Here is an 18,177-nt window from a genome sequence, read left to right on the forward strand (position 1 = left end):
CTATGCTAATCTCAGGAGACTCTCAGAATCACTAAAATCCTTACATTAATATTTCTACATGAAAGCCCCAGTAGAGGTCAAAGGCTCATTGAAATCTCGATTTACCAATTATTCACTAAAAAACATCTGAGTTGTTCAATTTTAATTGTGCTGCTCTGATGGTGGCACTTGAGGAAAGGTCACAAGTTCCCTAAAATAATTAGAATTCATCCTGTGGGATTATAATTGTCCATATCAAGGTGAGGTCACTTGTTATTGATTATTAAACTGCTGGTAAGAGGGTCCGACTACAGTATCTTCACCCTCGGGCCGATGATCCACTGTTGCTTTCACTCGTCGGTCAGATTTGAAAACTGGTCGCTGGATTCTACGGTGGTTTGTTGGACCGACTTCCTGTTTTCAGCGGCATGTGGACAGAAACATTAAAAGTCTGACATTTATTATTTCTGTAGCTGTTGGGAGCAGCTCGCAGAGTCAGCAGAAGCAAAGCTCCTGACAGCACGCAGAGGTCGGCCTCTGATGAGAGCGTGCTGCATGAGTCCTGGTTAAATGATGTCTGAGCACGAGGAAATAAAAACATCAAACGTAAAGTCAAAGCAACCCAGAAAACGATTGTTCCAGAAATAACCTCGAAGAGCTCCTGTGCGTGCCCGCTTTGCCCCACCCATCCCGACCGCCCATGCTAACTGGGTCAGTGAGGTTGGCGAAAACTAATAGTGCATCATTTTTAATTGCCCCTACACACAATTTCCTGACAGATGCCATAACCGCTAATTAGTTACTGACAGCATTATCAAGTTTTCTTCTAGTACAGAGGGGCCGATCCTTAACGCTGCTGTCAAATTAAAGTGTTGTGAACTAACAAGCAGATAGAGGCGCCAATTAAATGAGGAAGGGCGGCTCGTGCTCTGGCTCCGTCCCCTAGGCTTCACACGAAAGTTTGACTGCGCTCTCTGAGACGCTGCTGGAAGCAGGAAGATGTTCTGAGACGAGAGGCAACAAGAGGCCTCTGGCAACTCAGGACAGTTTCTTAGAAATATTCCAGCAACAAACAAGAGCGGGTCATGCAGAGTTTTCAGATGTGTGCTGGTCCAAAGTTTGTGAAGTCTTAAGAGTTTTCTATGTTTCTGTAAGTGTGGGGTAAAACTCTGCAGATTTATGTACAAGTCTTACATACTGAGAATCGAATCTAACAACAACAACAATTTAGTGATGATCATTTTCAAACCATAAATTCAATTTCAAATTAAACTAATTCAAATTCAGTTTTCAAAAGCATTTATTCAAGTTACAATTCAGATTCAATCTGAGCAATTCAAATTCAAATTTAACTTATTCAAATTCAGTTTCTGATGGCACAGACTTCTGCCCATAAGCTGTTTTCAGTCAGGCGAATGAGAATCCGGTGTGAGATGGCGTACTGTTTTAAATATTATGGATCTATGACAGCTTAACAAGAAGGCTTCTGAGAACCTCAGTTTTTTGCGACTTATTAAGCTGAGAAAGGTTATGAAATCATCCCTAAAGACTTTAGAAAGTCACTGGACAGATTATGTGCAAATGAAGGAAATTCAAGACTATTGTAGCTTTCCCTTTGGTGAAATCTCATAAAATGTGTGGTAAGAACAAATATGGAGGGAATACACAGATTGGTAATGCAAAGTGGTGGAATCCACAAAATGTTGCTGTGAAGAAATCTTTCTGTGGCCTGAATATTGAACTGCCAGCTGTTGCCCAGGGAGTTCTGCTTGGTCACTGATGTTTCATTCAGTTCTCTGTTTGGATTCCTACATCAACAGAGGCACAGGTCATCCAAACGACTGTCGCTACGGACAACAAATGGATAACACCGACCACCCTCTGCACCATTCACTGTACAGGCAGCAACGCTTTCTCTAATGTCTGTTTCATTCTATCACAAACCAATTAAAATACAAATTCCAACATAATAACATGCAAAAAAAAAAAGAATCTCATTATTTCAGCTTCGCTGCAACAAAGATGAACACAGAAACTCTTTCCCACCTCATCCCTTCATACCTGTATTTATTTGTTGTTGTTGTGCTTTAGTCATTGAGTTATTTTATTTTACATTTCTTTGTTTTCTTTTGTAACTCTTTATAGTCCAACATCAATCCTCAAATAGTCAGAAGAAGAATCAGAATCGGAATATCTTTATTGTCACTGTAACAAGTACAGTAAAATTAAGTGCAGTCCCTGCGGTGTCAAGAGAAAAAAAGTTTAAATATAATTACAAAAGAATAGTATAAAAAAGAGGAGAACACAGTCATTCAGTAACAATAAAAAAAACCTTATTGCACAAACACTATTGCACGGGATGTATTTGTCACAGTATCTGTCAGGAGGTGATTACGTCAATTCAAGAAAGAAAAGGGAAATCTGAATGTAAACACCTAAATATACCTAAAAGCTGCCATGAAGTGTGTTATAAGTTAGTTTTCATTTAAAGATCACAAGTAGCTCTTTTAAACTATGTATGGCTATTTAAGATTTGTAAGTTTGTATCTTATATTTTTTCATTATCTCTTCCTCAATATTGTTTTCTTATCTCCTTTTCCTCCTCCTCTTTTTCAGTCTCCTCCATCAATTTCTACAGAAGAAGACATACAGAAATATCCTCATTTATTGCCAATATTTTCATAATTATTGATTTTCAGGAGATGAGACATGCAACCTTCCCATCCTTGGATGGTTGACAGCAAGTCGGCTAAATAGCTAGCTAGAAGCTAACATTATGCTAGCTAATGTTGGGCCTAAAAATCACACTCTCTGATTTGCAGTGAATAAACTCTCATATGATGTGCAAAGGAAATCAAATAAGTGTCTGGAATGAAATTAGAGCCACTTTGAAAAAAGTTTCAGTAATGCCAGCTAACAGCGGCTAACAGTAGCAAAAACCAATAAAACAGTTCAGGATATCCTCAACAATTCACCCCAGTATTGCTGTCATGTTAGCATTGTAAGGTTATCATTCAGCAGTACTGAAGTACAGCTGGGGTCTTTTAAATGTTCCTGCATATTTTAATATACTTTATGGCTTCTTTGTCTCTTGCATTTCATCGTTATGTAGACAAAATCATCAAATTCTCCACTAAAATGCTGAAAAATTCACAACCGTCAGTTTTATTAGCACACTAGGTTGACATAATCAGACTCACGTGAAAATGTTTGCATGCGTGCAGGCAACATTAAAATGCAAATGTTGTCGTGGTAAGTACCGCTGATCCTGACAAATTACAGATTTGACTAATGAGCTGAGTCTCTGTGACAGCGTAGAGCTGATCCTGACAACACGACACAAATGCAGGACAAACTCTTTGAGTCCTTTTTAATTTTTTGAAAACTCTGAAATATGAGCATTCCAGTAAGCCGAATCCTGTCTGTGACAAAAATTTCTAGCATTGGTGAAACATCTGCGAGTGAAAGGTTAGCCTTTCCTCCACACACACCTGAGCCATTAATAAATCTCCGTTCCTCTGACATGCTCAGTGGTCACATAAACATCCTCTACTGCAGCGTTCTTGTTCTCGCTGCTTTTATCACAGCATTTTAATCACTCTGCTGTTTTATCACCGCACAAATAGACTGAGCTGGAGTTGGACGATGGGAGCACAACAGCCCAGTGAATGCAGCCGTGAACGCTAACGGGCCTCTCAGAGAGACCTTTAAATCTGAGGAAAAATACATGACTTCATCCATAAAATCATCCCTCACTCCGCTCAGCCGCAGCCATTAGTGGTAATTCAGCTCTCAGCTTCCCATCACAGCATACGCTAACTGCACCTCCTGCCCCAGAGCTCACGACTAAAACAAACACTCCCGGTTTACAGGAAAAACGCCTGAAAGCACTGTGGATGTCAGTCAGAGTATTTTGCATGATGTATGAGGTTGGGATGAGCGTGCACCTCGCTGTGACTCTAAATAATTAAGGGAAAAAATGAAAGCTTCAAACGTTGTCTTTGCAGAGGTAGCGTGACTCACTGGTTAATCAATGCTAACAGGGAGTGTCAGGGGACCAAACAGATCAATTCCCCTGGCACAGGGAAGGAAGCCAGTTTCAACCGTGATGCTCGGTCAGACTGACAGCCAGCAGAGGAAAGAGCGAAGAGAGCAGAGGAGGCAGGGGAGACAGGGGAGACGATGCATATGGATTAGGAAAGTGCTCATAAAACAGATCCTTAATATTGTAACAGACAACAGTAAAAACAGTGAAGACTCGAAAGCTTCAGTGACTCCCATCTCTACGTATCTGGTTGTACCCTAACCAACTCCTCCTAGAATGGTTCCTACCAACTCAAATTTGCAGTTCATCTAATGTCCACTAGAGGCTCCAAAAGTGAGTCAGTGCCCATAGCCAGCCTTAGAGCAGCAATAACTGTACATGTTAAGCTGTTTGGTCTCTATAGCTAATTTGCTCCTCATAACAGCCATTCAGGATATGAAGTTTGAGTTCAGACATGAAAAAAAAAATTACAATCATTTTTTGTTGGCGGACTCAAAAACCATTAAAAAAAATCTAAATGATAAATGAAGCTAAATTATCTGGATAAAAAAGACATCAAATGGTCGGTTTCTCATCTTATTTAACATGAAATCTTATGATGGTCCCATTAGAGAGAATAAAGCAAGCCTTGTGACTGACCAGCCGCTACGCTTTGAACATTCAGTGTCCCTCAGTTTCTCAGTCAGATCCACTCACATCGAAGCTTAACCCTTTAAAGCCCACCATAGAACCAAGTCTGCCAGAGCTTATCTTTATATTTTCAGCGAGGCTTTCATTGACACAAAGGAGGCCAACTTTGAGATTTATATAGTAAGCAAAGAAACAGAACACCTCCAAGATATTAGTGCAAACTGAATTTGGACATGTGTTCGCCACCCTGAAATTCCTTTGACTCCTAACCTTTACAATGAACAAACCAAAAAAAACCAACCATTTTTTAAAAAACGTCTCCTTTCAGATTCTAATGGTTTCATTGTCACACTTTAACCGTACCATGCCGCCATCATACATTTTGACTCGACGGGCTTCCTTTGGGCCGTGAGAAACATCTTCTCAGCGGATCACCGGAGGGCCGCCGAGTTCACCTCGTAATTCCTCCGACAGCAGTGTCGCTGTGATACCTCTAAGAGGCGAATCCCCATCTCTGTTCTCAAACCCAACAATCTCTACGGCACCCCGCGTCTGACTTGAATACCATCTGAGAGTTTAAAATGAAGCCGGAGAGAAAGAGGAGAGAGAGAATCAGAGGCGTGTGGTATTTGTTTGACAGGTACATGTCTCTATAGGCCAGTGCCTTTCCAATTTAAGAGGCCCTTAAGCTGGGAGCAGCAGCTTAACATTATTCTCTGTGAAGAGAAAAAAAGAGCGCTGCTTTCCTTTTTTTCCCCCATCTCTCCTTGCTGCTTTCAGAACGGGCCCTGCCGACCCTTCAAGGACGCTTTGTTGCAACTATTTCATCATTTGGTTGAATTTTAATTATTTGCCAGGCTTGTTAAGTCCCGCAGTGACGACATTGAGCATTCGCTGTGAAGGAAAAGGAAGCGAAGTGACAAAGGTATGATGGGAAGACCAGGGGGACGATGCCGGATGACAAAATATTTCATTAGCCTCTGAAATGTTGCCTCACACAAACATCCAGAGCTCATTGGCCTTTGACTGGTGGCAGCATGTGAGGTGTGACAGAGCTGAGGAGTTCACCTTTCCTCTCATTTGCAGGCCCACTCATTAGATAATTAGGGAATGCAGCTGCTAGTAACGAAGCAAACTGGTGTTTGTTTAATTAGCTAAAAATCTCTGTTATTTTGTAGTGCTAGTGACCTTTAGGCATTTACACAAGCTGCCCTTTCTTCATGCAGATCCACAGCTGCCATTTAGTCCACTTTGTTATACTACCAAAGTAATGTTAGCATTTTGACTTTAAGATATCTGACACCGGGGAATGTTACATTATAAATGCAAGATGTTATTCGTAAACAAGGCAACTGGAATGTGAACTGCAGTGCTAATATCAGCTACATGCTAATATTAGCATGTCATTATTAGCAAGTCACACTAAAGAGTTATCAGTTACAGCATGGCAACCACTGGCTGCTAGGCAAAAAGGTGTATTCCCTGACTGACTGGTGTTTGTGCGTGCATGTGTGGATGTTTGGTGCACTAAAAACCTCATGACCACTTTGGTTGCTTGCAGATTTCCACAGTAACCCATAGTTTTTCCTTCTCGCTGTCACCTTGCTCACAGGGAGGGTCTCTGATTGTTGGTGTTTTCTCTGTATTATTGTAGCATCTTTATAATATAAGCACCTTTAATCAATGATTGTGATGTGGCACTGTATAAACAAATATGTGTGAAAATACTAAAGCTATATGAGAAAATTGTGTATTTGTTCTTTAAGGTTCAGAACTTTTTGTACTACAGCATGTTTTTCATAGTCTTGCCTCTGTACACCAGGTTTTAAATCAAACAGTCAAGATGCGATTGAAGTGCAAAGCCCCAGCTTTAATTCCAGGAGTTTTTAAAGCAGTCTGCATTCACTGTTTAGGATTTACAGCCATTTTTATACATGCAAAAACTCTGAGACAATAGACTACACACTTATTCAGTTGTTCAGCCTTGTTGATGTCACTCGATGGATTGTTGCTTAAATGGTTCAGTCTCTGTTCGCCCCTGGGCCTCCTGCTCTCTCCAGTCCCTGGAGGGGGCTTTCCTCCTAACTCCATTAATTACCACTCCTTAACTGTCATTACCATTTTACCCATGAACAGCCTCTTCACCCCCTCTTCACTACCAAATCCACCACAACCACCAACTTAGCCCAGTCTGAGTTTAAAACCCTCCACCAGCAGACATGTGAGGGTTCTTCCCCAGAGGACTCTCAGCTTAACTTCTTAAGTCTCCAGAGTTTAATCCTCGTGGAATGAGCTGCATAGTTTGATATGTCCCCATGGCTGAGCCAATCGAGTGCTTCACTAGCGCCAGAGAGCCTCTCCCATCAGGTGACATCAGCATCACAGAGGCCCGGGGCAGCTCAGCCATCCACTGAGGCTGAGACGCCAGTTTGAGCCGCTTTCTCTGCATCATTAACAGTCGGGTCACACAACAGCCGAGCTGGACTCCGGCCATCAGCCCCACCGCAATTAATGGCTACTTAGCCGAGGCAATTGGACATTACGGGACAAGAGAGGAGGTGTTATGACTGCAGTGCACGAGTCTGTTATGCTGCACTATGAGCCCTCCAGATATACTTTACAATTATTTTCTGTGTGAGAAGCACGCTGCAGGCAGGAGAAATCTATCAGTCTTCTCCAATGTCGAGTAATGCCAAATCAGCATTCCCCACACACAGCCTTATTCCATCTCTTCCTTTTTTTTCATTTAAGGTCTCACATATCTATCTACCCATGCTGAGTAGACATCTCAAAATCTCAAAACCAATTTGGCATTATCTCCATCACAGGCGACCCCTTAAATTTGCATCAGTGGAGTGGGTTTGGCAAGCAATTACCCCGATGCAGGACATCGGTAATTTGACGAGAATCTGCTCTGACAAGTCTGGACGCAGCGGAGGAGCGTCCCCTGGGGGAGGGAGGGGGGGAGCGAGGGCAGAGGGGCTGCAGAGAGTCGGCCTGCAGCTCTACACAAGAAAACATGAGGATTAATGCAGCGATGGGAAATCGGAGAATGCTGGGAAGGCCCTAAAAAAACCCTCCCGTCACAGATACATGCAAACATACAGCAAATATGTCAAAACATGCAGTCGGAAGAGAGGTTAACAAGGTCAGCTACTCAACCGGGCTCGTGTTCTACATTACTGCTCTCCTCTCCCTCACCGAGTCCACTACAGAGAAATCTTTACAGCTAATCTCACAAATCTACATAGAAAACAGTCAAGTTGGTAAAACGAGCAGGAGTGTGTCTTTTAGTTGTTTCAGTTCCTGCGTGACTGCATAAAGCCTGGCTTCATCATTTTGAATTTAACAAGTATGTAAATTAATGTAATCATATTTTACTGTTTAACAGACACTTTTAGGGTGACATTTTCTGCCTTTTCACAGTTTTTCACCTCTATGAGGTGTGTTAAAGTTCCACAAGATAAAAAACTCACCTGATTTACATTTGGCTGATCTCGTGCTCAGCATTATCTTCTCAGGCACCTTTGGACCATCTTCAGTGTTACTGCTATTCCTCATTTACTCCCCTTGTTGTTGTTTAAGTACAGAAACTTGGGCTACAAAAAACCTCATTAATAACAAAATAATATTAACGGTCTACAAACTGTATTTGAACTTAAATCCTAATTCTAGTGAATTCACTCATCATGAACATCTGTTAGGTGGAACACAAGGAGAGGGAAAACAAAGCAAATAACTAAATAGCTCTATTTCCTGTTGCCTGCATTGTAGATGGGTGACTCTGGCTCCACAGCTCAACACAAAAATGAGAATATTCAGGGGTTAAAGTGGGATTCACCAGGTGGGGGGAGCCTGATTGTTTGTAGTGGTGCAGTGTGTGGAAAATAATCACTCAGAAATAACTCACAGTGATTTCTGTTGTGAGCTCCAGTAGATTTTCTTTGTGTACAGGCTGAGACGGAGCCAACTAAAATTCAGCATGATAAAACCTGATATTTCATGAGCTTCCACAGCCAATTACCCAAACCAGACATTATAAAGCTAGTATAAAGGTGGAATCCAGTGAGTGACTTGTGAGCCTAAATTTAATGTTCTGTTACTCTCCACATGAACGTCTGCAGAGTTTGAGAAGAAAGAAAGCCAACATCTGTTTCTAGTTTGAGGAACAAGGTGAGAAACCAAACAATTTCGGGTTAATGCCAAAATGTTTCGGTAACGATGCCAAGTCCGAATTGATGCGATTTTTTTTTTTTTTTTACAGATGTAATAATGTTAACAATTTAAAATGTCACTTTAGCAGCTTCATTGTGATAATCTGTACACCTTCATTTTACTGGAGTTTTAGCGCTACAAACTCAAACCATCTGCATGAATAGAAATGAGGATGGGTACACAGTAAAATAGATACTGTGTGATTTGGGTTAAGTGACCCTTTAAATGTAAATGTAATCATGATGGAACTGTCCTTTCAGGGCATCAGTGCAGCTTTACCTTCATCAGAAGCGACGTCCATCAGAGCAGAATGGCTCTCTGTGAGCAGCTGCTGAGAGGTTTATGGCCGAGCTGAGGACCCTGCTCACCTGCCGGAGGAGGGAAAACTGAACAGCTACAATACAGCCTGAACATGGCTGAGGATAAAAAGGCCTACCTGTACTTTCACTGCGCTTCAAAAAAAAGAAGAAAAAAGCGATAAACTGGATGCAGTTTAATGCTCATCTAAACTTCAATCACACTGCAGATACGGTCTAAATGTCAGTGTGTTATACTAACTGTGTTAGGCAAACAGTTATAACAGTTATAACTTATGAACAAAACTCTGTCACGTGTACCACAGTTTTATCTTTTCACTAAGGTCAAAGTCATTATCCGCATTAGGCTGTATGCACATACATAACAGCAATATGCAGAAACAAAACGTCCCTGTTATACATATATTTATCCAGAAAAGGTCAGGTTCTGGATCCATGTACAGAACTAATCATACTACTATTACCATAACCATCGGGGTAGATCTTTGGATCACATTCATTTGGTACCCAAAGAAAGATGAGAAAGCAGAGGATGTATTGTAAAAACACCGTACAGACTTAATGGTTTTGTTTTATCTTAATTATTTTGTATTTTAATTCAATTCCAACCCAACAATCATATGAGCCCCTAAGAGCAAGCACTTTGGCGACAGTGGGAAGGAAAAACTCCCTTTTAACAGGAAGAACCAGGCTCGGGGAGGGGTGACCATCTGCTGTTACTGGTTTTTTCACTGTATTTTTTACTCTGAAAATATGCTTATCAATTATGAGTTCATACCACTGAATCTTTTTGATAAACTTCACCCCCAAACACACAGGTGCACACTTAAACAGGACACGTCTCCAAACTTCTGAAACCACAGAAATGCAAATGGTGTAAATTACAAAAAAGGAAAACGTTGTTTAAAAAGAAATGCAGCAGCACGTATCCATGTTGAAAAGGTTACTTGGGCTTTATTTTCATGCATTCTTTTACATGGAGACATTTCCACCATAAAATGATACCAAAAAGGTAGAACTGGTGAATAACATCTGCCAGAATGCAGAAAGTAAGGTGTCTAATGTCTAAAACTCTTCTTAAAATAAATCTTTTATGCAAACTGGAGTCAGGGTTAGATGCTATTGTGTCATGAAGAATTACTTTGGGAGTTTTTCTTCATCCGGATCAGGGACAGGAGACTGTGATTTTTGAATTAAACAAAAAAATAAATAATAATAACCCTGACTTGACGTTCAAGTTCCTCTGTGTCATTTAAAATGGTCTTAAATTAGATCCTGTTGGCAGGCTTGTGAACCAGTATGCTCCAACTAATGCAGTCCAGTGCTATTTTTGATATTAACACCCGGTAACTGGCTCCACTGTCAATACCAGATCTGTGAATCAGGAGTTGACTGACACAACATTTCTGTCTGCAAGTGCAATGAGGTCCACTCAGAGACTTGTGAGAGGTGAGGTACTGTAACCTCCGAGAGCTTCAGTTTGCTTTGTTTTCTATAGCTGTTTAGCTTTACTAAATATAAGAGAGAGATATTCAATGAATCTTGAATAAAAATATAATGGAAAACTCAACCCTCCTCTCAAGACGCCAATCAACAGCTGAACCGTGAAACATCTGAACCAGTTGATGCATGAGCACCGTAGAGGTTTCTGAGACATATCTACTGGGTATCTGAGCAAAGATCCATCTAAGTGTGCTTATCATTTGGCCTACATCAGTTTTCATGGCGTTTGCTCAGTGCTCAGGTGGGAGGAGCCATGACTGTGTCCTTGCTGTGGGTATAGCTGTTAAGAAGATATGTCCTGTTATGTCCTGGTGACGCGATTATTACAAAGTGGTGACATTTGCTTTACCTCACACTTTGCTTAGGTTGTGCTTTGGGCTGAAATATTCCTACAGGTAGCTGGTGACTTGAAACGTGACACCAAAGGTTCTTGGTTAAATGTCTGTGTGATGAGTTGAGAAACTGATGCCAAAGGACATCTTCAGTAACTGCTCTGTAAATGAGAATCCGGCTGACAGACTTATTATTATTTTTTTCATAAAAAAGGCAGAAATATTAACAAATGATTTTCTTTGATCTGTAGCTCAAATGAAAGTCAGAGTTTAAAAATGCTCCCAGCTTCATTGTGTTGTTTTTTCTAGGCGCTCTCTCTCTCTCTCTCTCTGCCGCGGCTCGTCCTCCATTCTCTCTCGCTGGTTAACTGTATTTTTCCTCCAGAGTTCAGATGTTCAGACAGGTAGAGAGCGGGATTCCTGCTGATAGCAGGTGCTGCTGTCCTCTCCTCACCGTTAAGTGCCTCCTCCTCCACTCTTCCATTTTCATATTTCCACGCACGACTGCCTTGACATTTAGTACAGAGAAATTGACTGTTTTCAGGGACTCTCTGGGGAGCGCTGTATTACTTTGTCCTGTCAGAAAAAGATGTCATGAAAGGAAGGTGATGTCAGGTCCACCGGGTTGTTTATTGAATTTACGGCACCATTATTTCACCACTCAGCATGATTGTATTCATATTATACCCCATCCCACCAAGGTCACCAGCACATCACTTGCCAAGTGACCTTGCGCTTGGGGGCCCTGGGGGGCTGAGTTTAACCAGAGAGACAGGGACCCTTCAGCTTTCAGCTTTGATGGACAGTTGAATAAAGCTGGGAGCTCAATGACACACCAATCAGCCCGTGTCAGAGCCAGAGGAGAGCATCAGAGGCAGCTGCTGCTGCTTTTGCGACGAGGTGAAAACAGCCACTTTAGAACGCCGGCTCAACAAAGACTGGCTGACTTATGCCCTCGCATGGCGGCCCTCGCTGAGGTCATTTGGCCTGGAATTGTGGCATTGATCAGCAGCAAGGATGACAACAGGGATGTTGTCATTGTCTGACCACCAATCACAGATAAGAAGTTCAGCCAGGTAGAGATGGAGGTCTCCCCAGGGTTAGGCCGTTCGTCCTAGTTGAGTATAATTGAATTCAGGATTAGATTTTTACATGGAACACACTTGCATTCACCTGGTTTTGATCTGTTTGTCACTGTTAGTCAGCAGTTGACAATTTTTGTTTCAAAAAAGTATCTGTCTATCTATCTATCTATCTATTAGGGGTGGAGCCGAACCCTATTCGGAAAGGCACGATTATCGCGTTTTTTACGAATACTTATTTCGAACAAATACTTTAAAAAATATTTGTATTCGGGAACAAGAAAAACTTTATATCAAAAAGCTGAGTTTCCTTATTAGACCGCAGTGCATGCCCGGATGAGTGAGTGACGTGTAAAAGGTGAGTGACACGGGCTGCTCCACACAGCAACAGAGAAGGCTCGGCCGAGCGATAAAAGACTGAACTGCATCACTATTTTTGTTGAATAGATTTTTTTGTACCTTAACTGGGTTCCGGAGGCAGTTTATAGCTTTCGCGAAGATCGGGAGATTAATCAATTACGCTGCATTACTGACGCCTGCAGTCGGGTGCTCTCATGTTCGCTCTGTTTACGTAGCTCTGTTAGCTCGGTCATTTAGACCAGCGGTCTAAAAAGATAAAACAATTCTTGTGTAGTTGTGTCGAATTATATGCACATGTGGGAGTTATATGGTACATATAAGTTTGCAGACAGCAAGATATAGGCTATAGGCTAGTTAACCTTAACAGAGATTCCCGTTCATTCATTCATTAACTTAGCTGAAACTCCCCACATGGATTTGGTCAACCAAATGGAAAACAGTGTTGCTGCTGCTGAGCCACCTCTTGGTCCTCCACCAGCCAAAACAACTTGATCAAGTTCTGTGTGGAAGCATTTTACACTCAGTGCTGCAGATGAAACCAAACTGATATGTAATGTGTGCAAAAGTCAGATTAGCAGAGGCAGAGATATCAAACATCTGTCAACATCTGTTATGCATAATCACATGCACTTAAAGCATCTTATTCCTGGTCTGCCAACTCCCCCCACAAGCACCAATCCCCCCACCAGCACAAATTCATCATCACAGCCATGTTCTGCCCCTGCAAGTCAGTTTCACTGTCTGTTCAGCGTCCTCCAACAAGGACGGTGGTGGTGGGGTTCATAATGTTCACAATGGTATTTTATTAGTGGTTGGTTTTAACCACGGATGAGTCAATGGCTGTTGTTATTTTCTTTTCAATGACGTTCCTTGTTACATGTTCATTGCTGGATTTATGCAAAAACATCAACTAATATTGTATATCCATAATTATTATAATGGATATAATTAAAGAATACTTACACTATAACATTAATTAGAAGTGTAATGCAAAAAACTGGATTTTTATGCCTATTTTGAATTTTACTTGAATACAAATACAAATACTTTCCCCCCCTGCAAATACAGATACAAATACCGGCTGCTTTGCACATCTCTAATATATATATATAAATTCCCCCACCCCTGCGGGTGGTCTATCCTTCAAGTTCGGGTCCTCTACCAGAGGCCTGGGAGCTTGAGGTTCCTGCGCAGTATCTTAGCTGTTCCCAGGACTGCGCTCTTCTGGACAGAGATCTCCGATGTTGTTCCCGGGATCTGCTGGAGCCACTCGCCTAGCTTGGGAGTCACCGCACCTAGTGCTCCGATTACCACGGGGACCACCGTTACCTTCACCCTCCACATCATCTCGAGCTCTTCTCTGAGCCCTTGGTATTTCTCCAGCTTCTCGTGTTCCTTCTTCCTGATACTGCTGTCATTTGGAACCGCTACATCGATCACTACAGCCGTCTTCTTCTGTTTGTCTACCACCACTATGTCCGGTTGGTTAGCCACCACCATTTTGTCCGTCTGTATCTGGAAGTCCCACAGGATCTTAGCTCGGTCATTCTCCACCACCCTTGGGGGCATCTCCCATTTTGGCCTAGGGACTTCCAGGCCATATTCGGCACAGATGTTTCTGTATACTTGGTTATGGCGTTCCATGTATGCCCTACCTGCTAGCTACTTGCACCCTGCTGTTATGTGCTTGATTGTCTCAGGGTCATCTTTACACAGCCTGCACCTGGGGTCTTGCCTGGTATGATAGACCCCAGCCTCTATTGTTCCTGTGCGCCATGATTAGTGCCTCTGTGCTGTTTTTCAGCCTAGCCAGAGAGAGGGAGAGAGAGAGAGAGAGAGAGAGAGAGAGAGAGCCATATAAAGCCATGCCTTCCAACATGGCTGCCAATTTGACGTTCCATGGAAACTGTATTCTGATATGAGCATTTGTGTGTTGGAGATGCTTTTGGATGAATTTGCATGTTGGCAAATGTGAATACCACGAGCCGGGAAGGTGGTGAGTGAAGATTGCCTCATTTTATTTTGCTTTTCACTTTATGCAGTAGGGATTGATTAGGGACAGATTTGTTTTTAACTTTTACTTAAAGTGAAATTAAAATTCTTTAAAATAAGACGCTTTTCAGCACAAGTAGCCGCGGGGTTAGGCAGGTAGGGTTGGTAGAGTTCAGATGTTCGGACAGGTAGTGAGGTAAAACCAATGTGTGATAATAGCTGGAGAAACAACAGCAGAAAAGGAGCGTTAAAGCAACAGTACTAAGCCACTAACTAAGCTACCCGAATTATGTTTATATACATATGCATTAATACATTCAATGTAAAACTGCTGTATTTTAGCAAAGCTGATAATTTACATCCATAGTATATAGGTAGGCGACATAAAAATGCACCTGGTGTTTCCCTCAGTTTGTTCTCCCTGGTTTGTTCTTGTTCTTCTGGTTTCAACATTGCAGGCTCCTCTGACTAAAACTTGTGTTGGCTTTCTACATCTTAAGCTGGAGATCCAGGTCCCATCACCAGTGATTAGCCTCTCCATGATGGTGGAGTCAGTCTTACACAGAAGATGACGATTGGTCTGCACAGGCCTGCAGGCGGTCAGACAACCAGGGGCCAACCTGAGAAGCAGCCACCCTGGAAGCGGCCATGACCTTGAAGGGGGAGTTTGCAGACATTTAGATCAGGTATGTTTGCCCACCTAAAGTGGAATTACTTTTACAAAGTTAACAGAGTGAACTGAACTAAATAGTCCGTCTGTTAATGAGTTTCCCAACTTTAAAAAGAGGCCAAATTGCCCAATTAGGAGGATATATTTGCAGTGAACAATGTGTTTCTCTTGCTAGTCACTATATCATGAAAATGACCAAATTTGCAGAAAAAGAGTTTCTACCTAACTGCAGATTTAAAAAGTAGACTTCCAGCCTTAATGGAGTATTTTTTTCCTGCCAAACTGCGGTGATGAATTGCTGCTCTGCTCTGTTCAAGCCACACTCACTCGTGGTCACATTCTGCCAGACAAACTGGTACAGACACATTATGAAATGACAGCTATAGGCGGCAGTTATTTAAAGGTTGTCATGTAATTACTGCTCAGCGACTGTCCTCATCTGAAGCCCTCGACACTCTCAGGCTACATTCAGGGTCAACGTGAGAAAGCGGCGGCTGATTTTAGCGTGCGCTCCCAGTCCACTATCACACAGAAGCTAATGGGTTTTATGGAAGAGACCTCAGTGCTGCAAAACAGCCAGGAAGCTTCAAAGAGTTCTCCATTTAATGCACTCATCCACAGTAAAATGGTAACACGCAATTATTGATGCCAAAATGGCACCTCCATCCACATCCATTTGTGGTTCACATCACACGGAGGATAACATCTATGTTTTGTAATTAGTATAATTAGCATTTCTCCTTGGCAGGTTGCTCAGCGTTGTGTTCAAAGTCGAGCTGACATGTTGGTAATGATAACGGTGACGGATTTATCCCCTTGATGTTTCATCAATCACACTGAGATTTTCAAAAAAACAAATGTCCTTCCAAAACTCGAGTTTTTACTCAGAGAAAAATAACGTGCTCACTGCCAAACATCGACTTTTAATACATCTATATTCTGTGTCCTGATTTCATCATATAGTCTGCACTGATATTATTTGAGGAGACACAGTGTAGTACAGTGAAGTCTTTGCTTAATTAGGATACAGGATCTTAATGTAGTGCACCTTTTTCCCAGAACAGGAAAGACATCAAAGACACCGACCAAAGTGCCTTGGAACAAAACTGACACACATGAAGAAGAGTCCTGCGTTACCACCAACAACACACTGATTTACGTTGCAGTGGTCAGATTTTTGGTACACCCAAAAACCACTGGAGAGATTATATTTCTTGTCTGGCCTGGGATCCCCAAGGAGCAACTGAAAAGTGTGGCTGGGGGGAAAGATGTCTGAATAACCTGCGTAGGGTATTTCCACCGCAACCCCACTTTAGATAAACAGAAGAGGATGGATGGATGGGTAGGTGGGTGGGTGGATTTTCCAGTGGTATTGTTTCCATGTCTATGCCCAAAGGGCATAGTGTATATTGAACAACACGAATAGAAAAAGCGTGTTGATGATGCATGTCTCTGCTTTCAAATTTGATTGAGTTATGACTCCTTGAATGAGTTTGTGGTCTCACTGTGGCTTTTTCTCTGCTTTTATCCTATTCCCCTTTAGGTGGTGGTGGTGGTGGTAGAGGCAAACTCTTACCTATCAGGAAATGACCCCCCCACCCCACCCCTTACGCGTGCGCACACACACACACACACACACACACACACACACACACACACACACACACACCACCACCACCACCACCACCACCACCACCAACGAGGAGGAAGAGCATGTAAGCATCATACAGGACCTTTCACAGGCAGAAGTCACAAAGCTTGCTAAAAGTAATATTTTAGACTTCCTATTCTGTGATATTTCCACATATAGCCTAAATATTTAAGTACTTCTTGGTTTGTTTTTTTTTCAAAATCAAAAAAGAAAAGACAGTCTGGTGTTAACCTGCTGAAATGTGGGCACGTCCTCAAAATTAATGAAGACAGAACTGGATCTACATCAGAACCAGCTTAACAGATGGAAAATACATTCCATGTATGCCCCTGCAGTCTGTACTGATTGAACTGCTGTTAATGTACAATCACATATTCATCATTTTTAATTTATATACTGAACATTATACAATATACTCCACACAGCAGGCTCTGAAAATGCGACAATGGAATATAATGGAAACTTGCATGACTTTCCATTATGCCTGCCACTTAAACTTACCCCTATTCATCTCTTTTAACATTTTTATGCCCTTTATATATAGCAACTTGTATCTAACAACTTTTTCTATAGCTTACTGATATAACTGTGTATCTGTGAGCACTTTGCTCGCCTAATTTTATGCCGTTCTCTTTTATGTTTGAGAAATGATGCAAGTTCATGTAGTTTTAATTTAGCTATAATTTACATCTAGTAAATCAAGCAATACATGTTTAAAAAGTTTTCCTATCTGAAAAATCTCAAACAAGTTGCTAATTTAAAAATGTGACTTTTAATTTTAACTTAAACCTTTCTTTAGTTCATCTTTCTGCATCAAACTGAAAATGCAATGTTATAATTATTATTTGCAGATGTTTGTCACCAATAAACCAAATTTTTCCAAAAAGCCTGACTTTGAGAGTATGATCCCTTATAGTGAATGAGACACATCTATTACTTACAACTTAGTTGTTAAGGAGCAGATTTACTGTTGTTTGAAGTTTAACCACAACCTTTTTCCTAAACTTAAAAACATGTTTTTATAGCTTAACCCTAGCTGGGTTTTACTTCCGTAATTTCAACCAGTGAGTGAAAAATGGAACAAATTAGGAAGTGGGGAAAAACTATGGGAACTATCAAAGTATCAAACACAGCCATCTAAGTTCTCTTGGATACACTGCCTCCACCTTCCAACCTCCTAATACAGACATTTTTATCTGCATTTCACATGCAGATAAAAACATGCTACCAGCACACAGTGCAGAGAAAACATTGGGTAGCAATAATAGCATAATGTTGAGTTGGTCTTTCAGGTAGTTGATGTATGTCCTTGTTTTTTAAGGGAGATCAGTTTTCCATATAAAACACCTTTTCAAACAACAAATTCAAGCCCACACACATTTTACGATGATGCAACATTGC

Source organism: Oreochromis aureus, linkage group 2 (genome assembly GCF_013358895.1).
Source record: "Oreochromis aureus strain Israel breed Guangdong linkage group 2, ZZ_aureus, whole genome shotgun sequence".
Classification (NCBI taxonomy): Eukaryota; Metazoa; Chordata; class Actinopteri; order Cichliformes; family Cichlidae; genus Oreochromis; species Oreochromis aureus.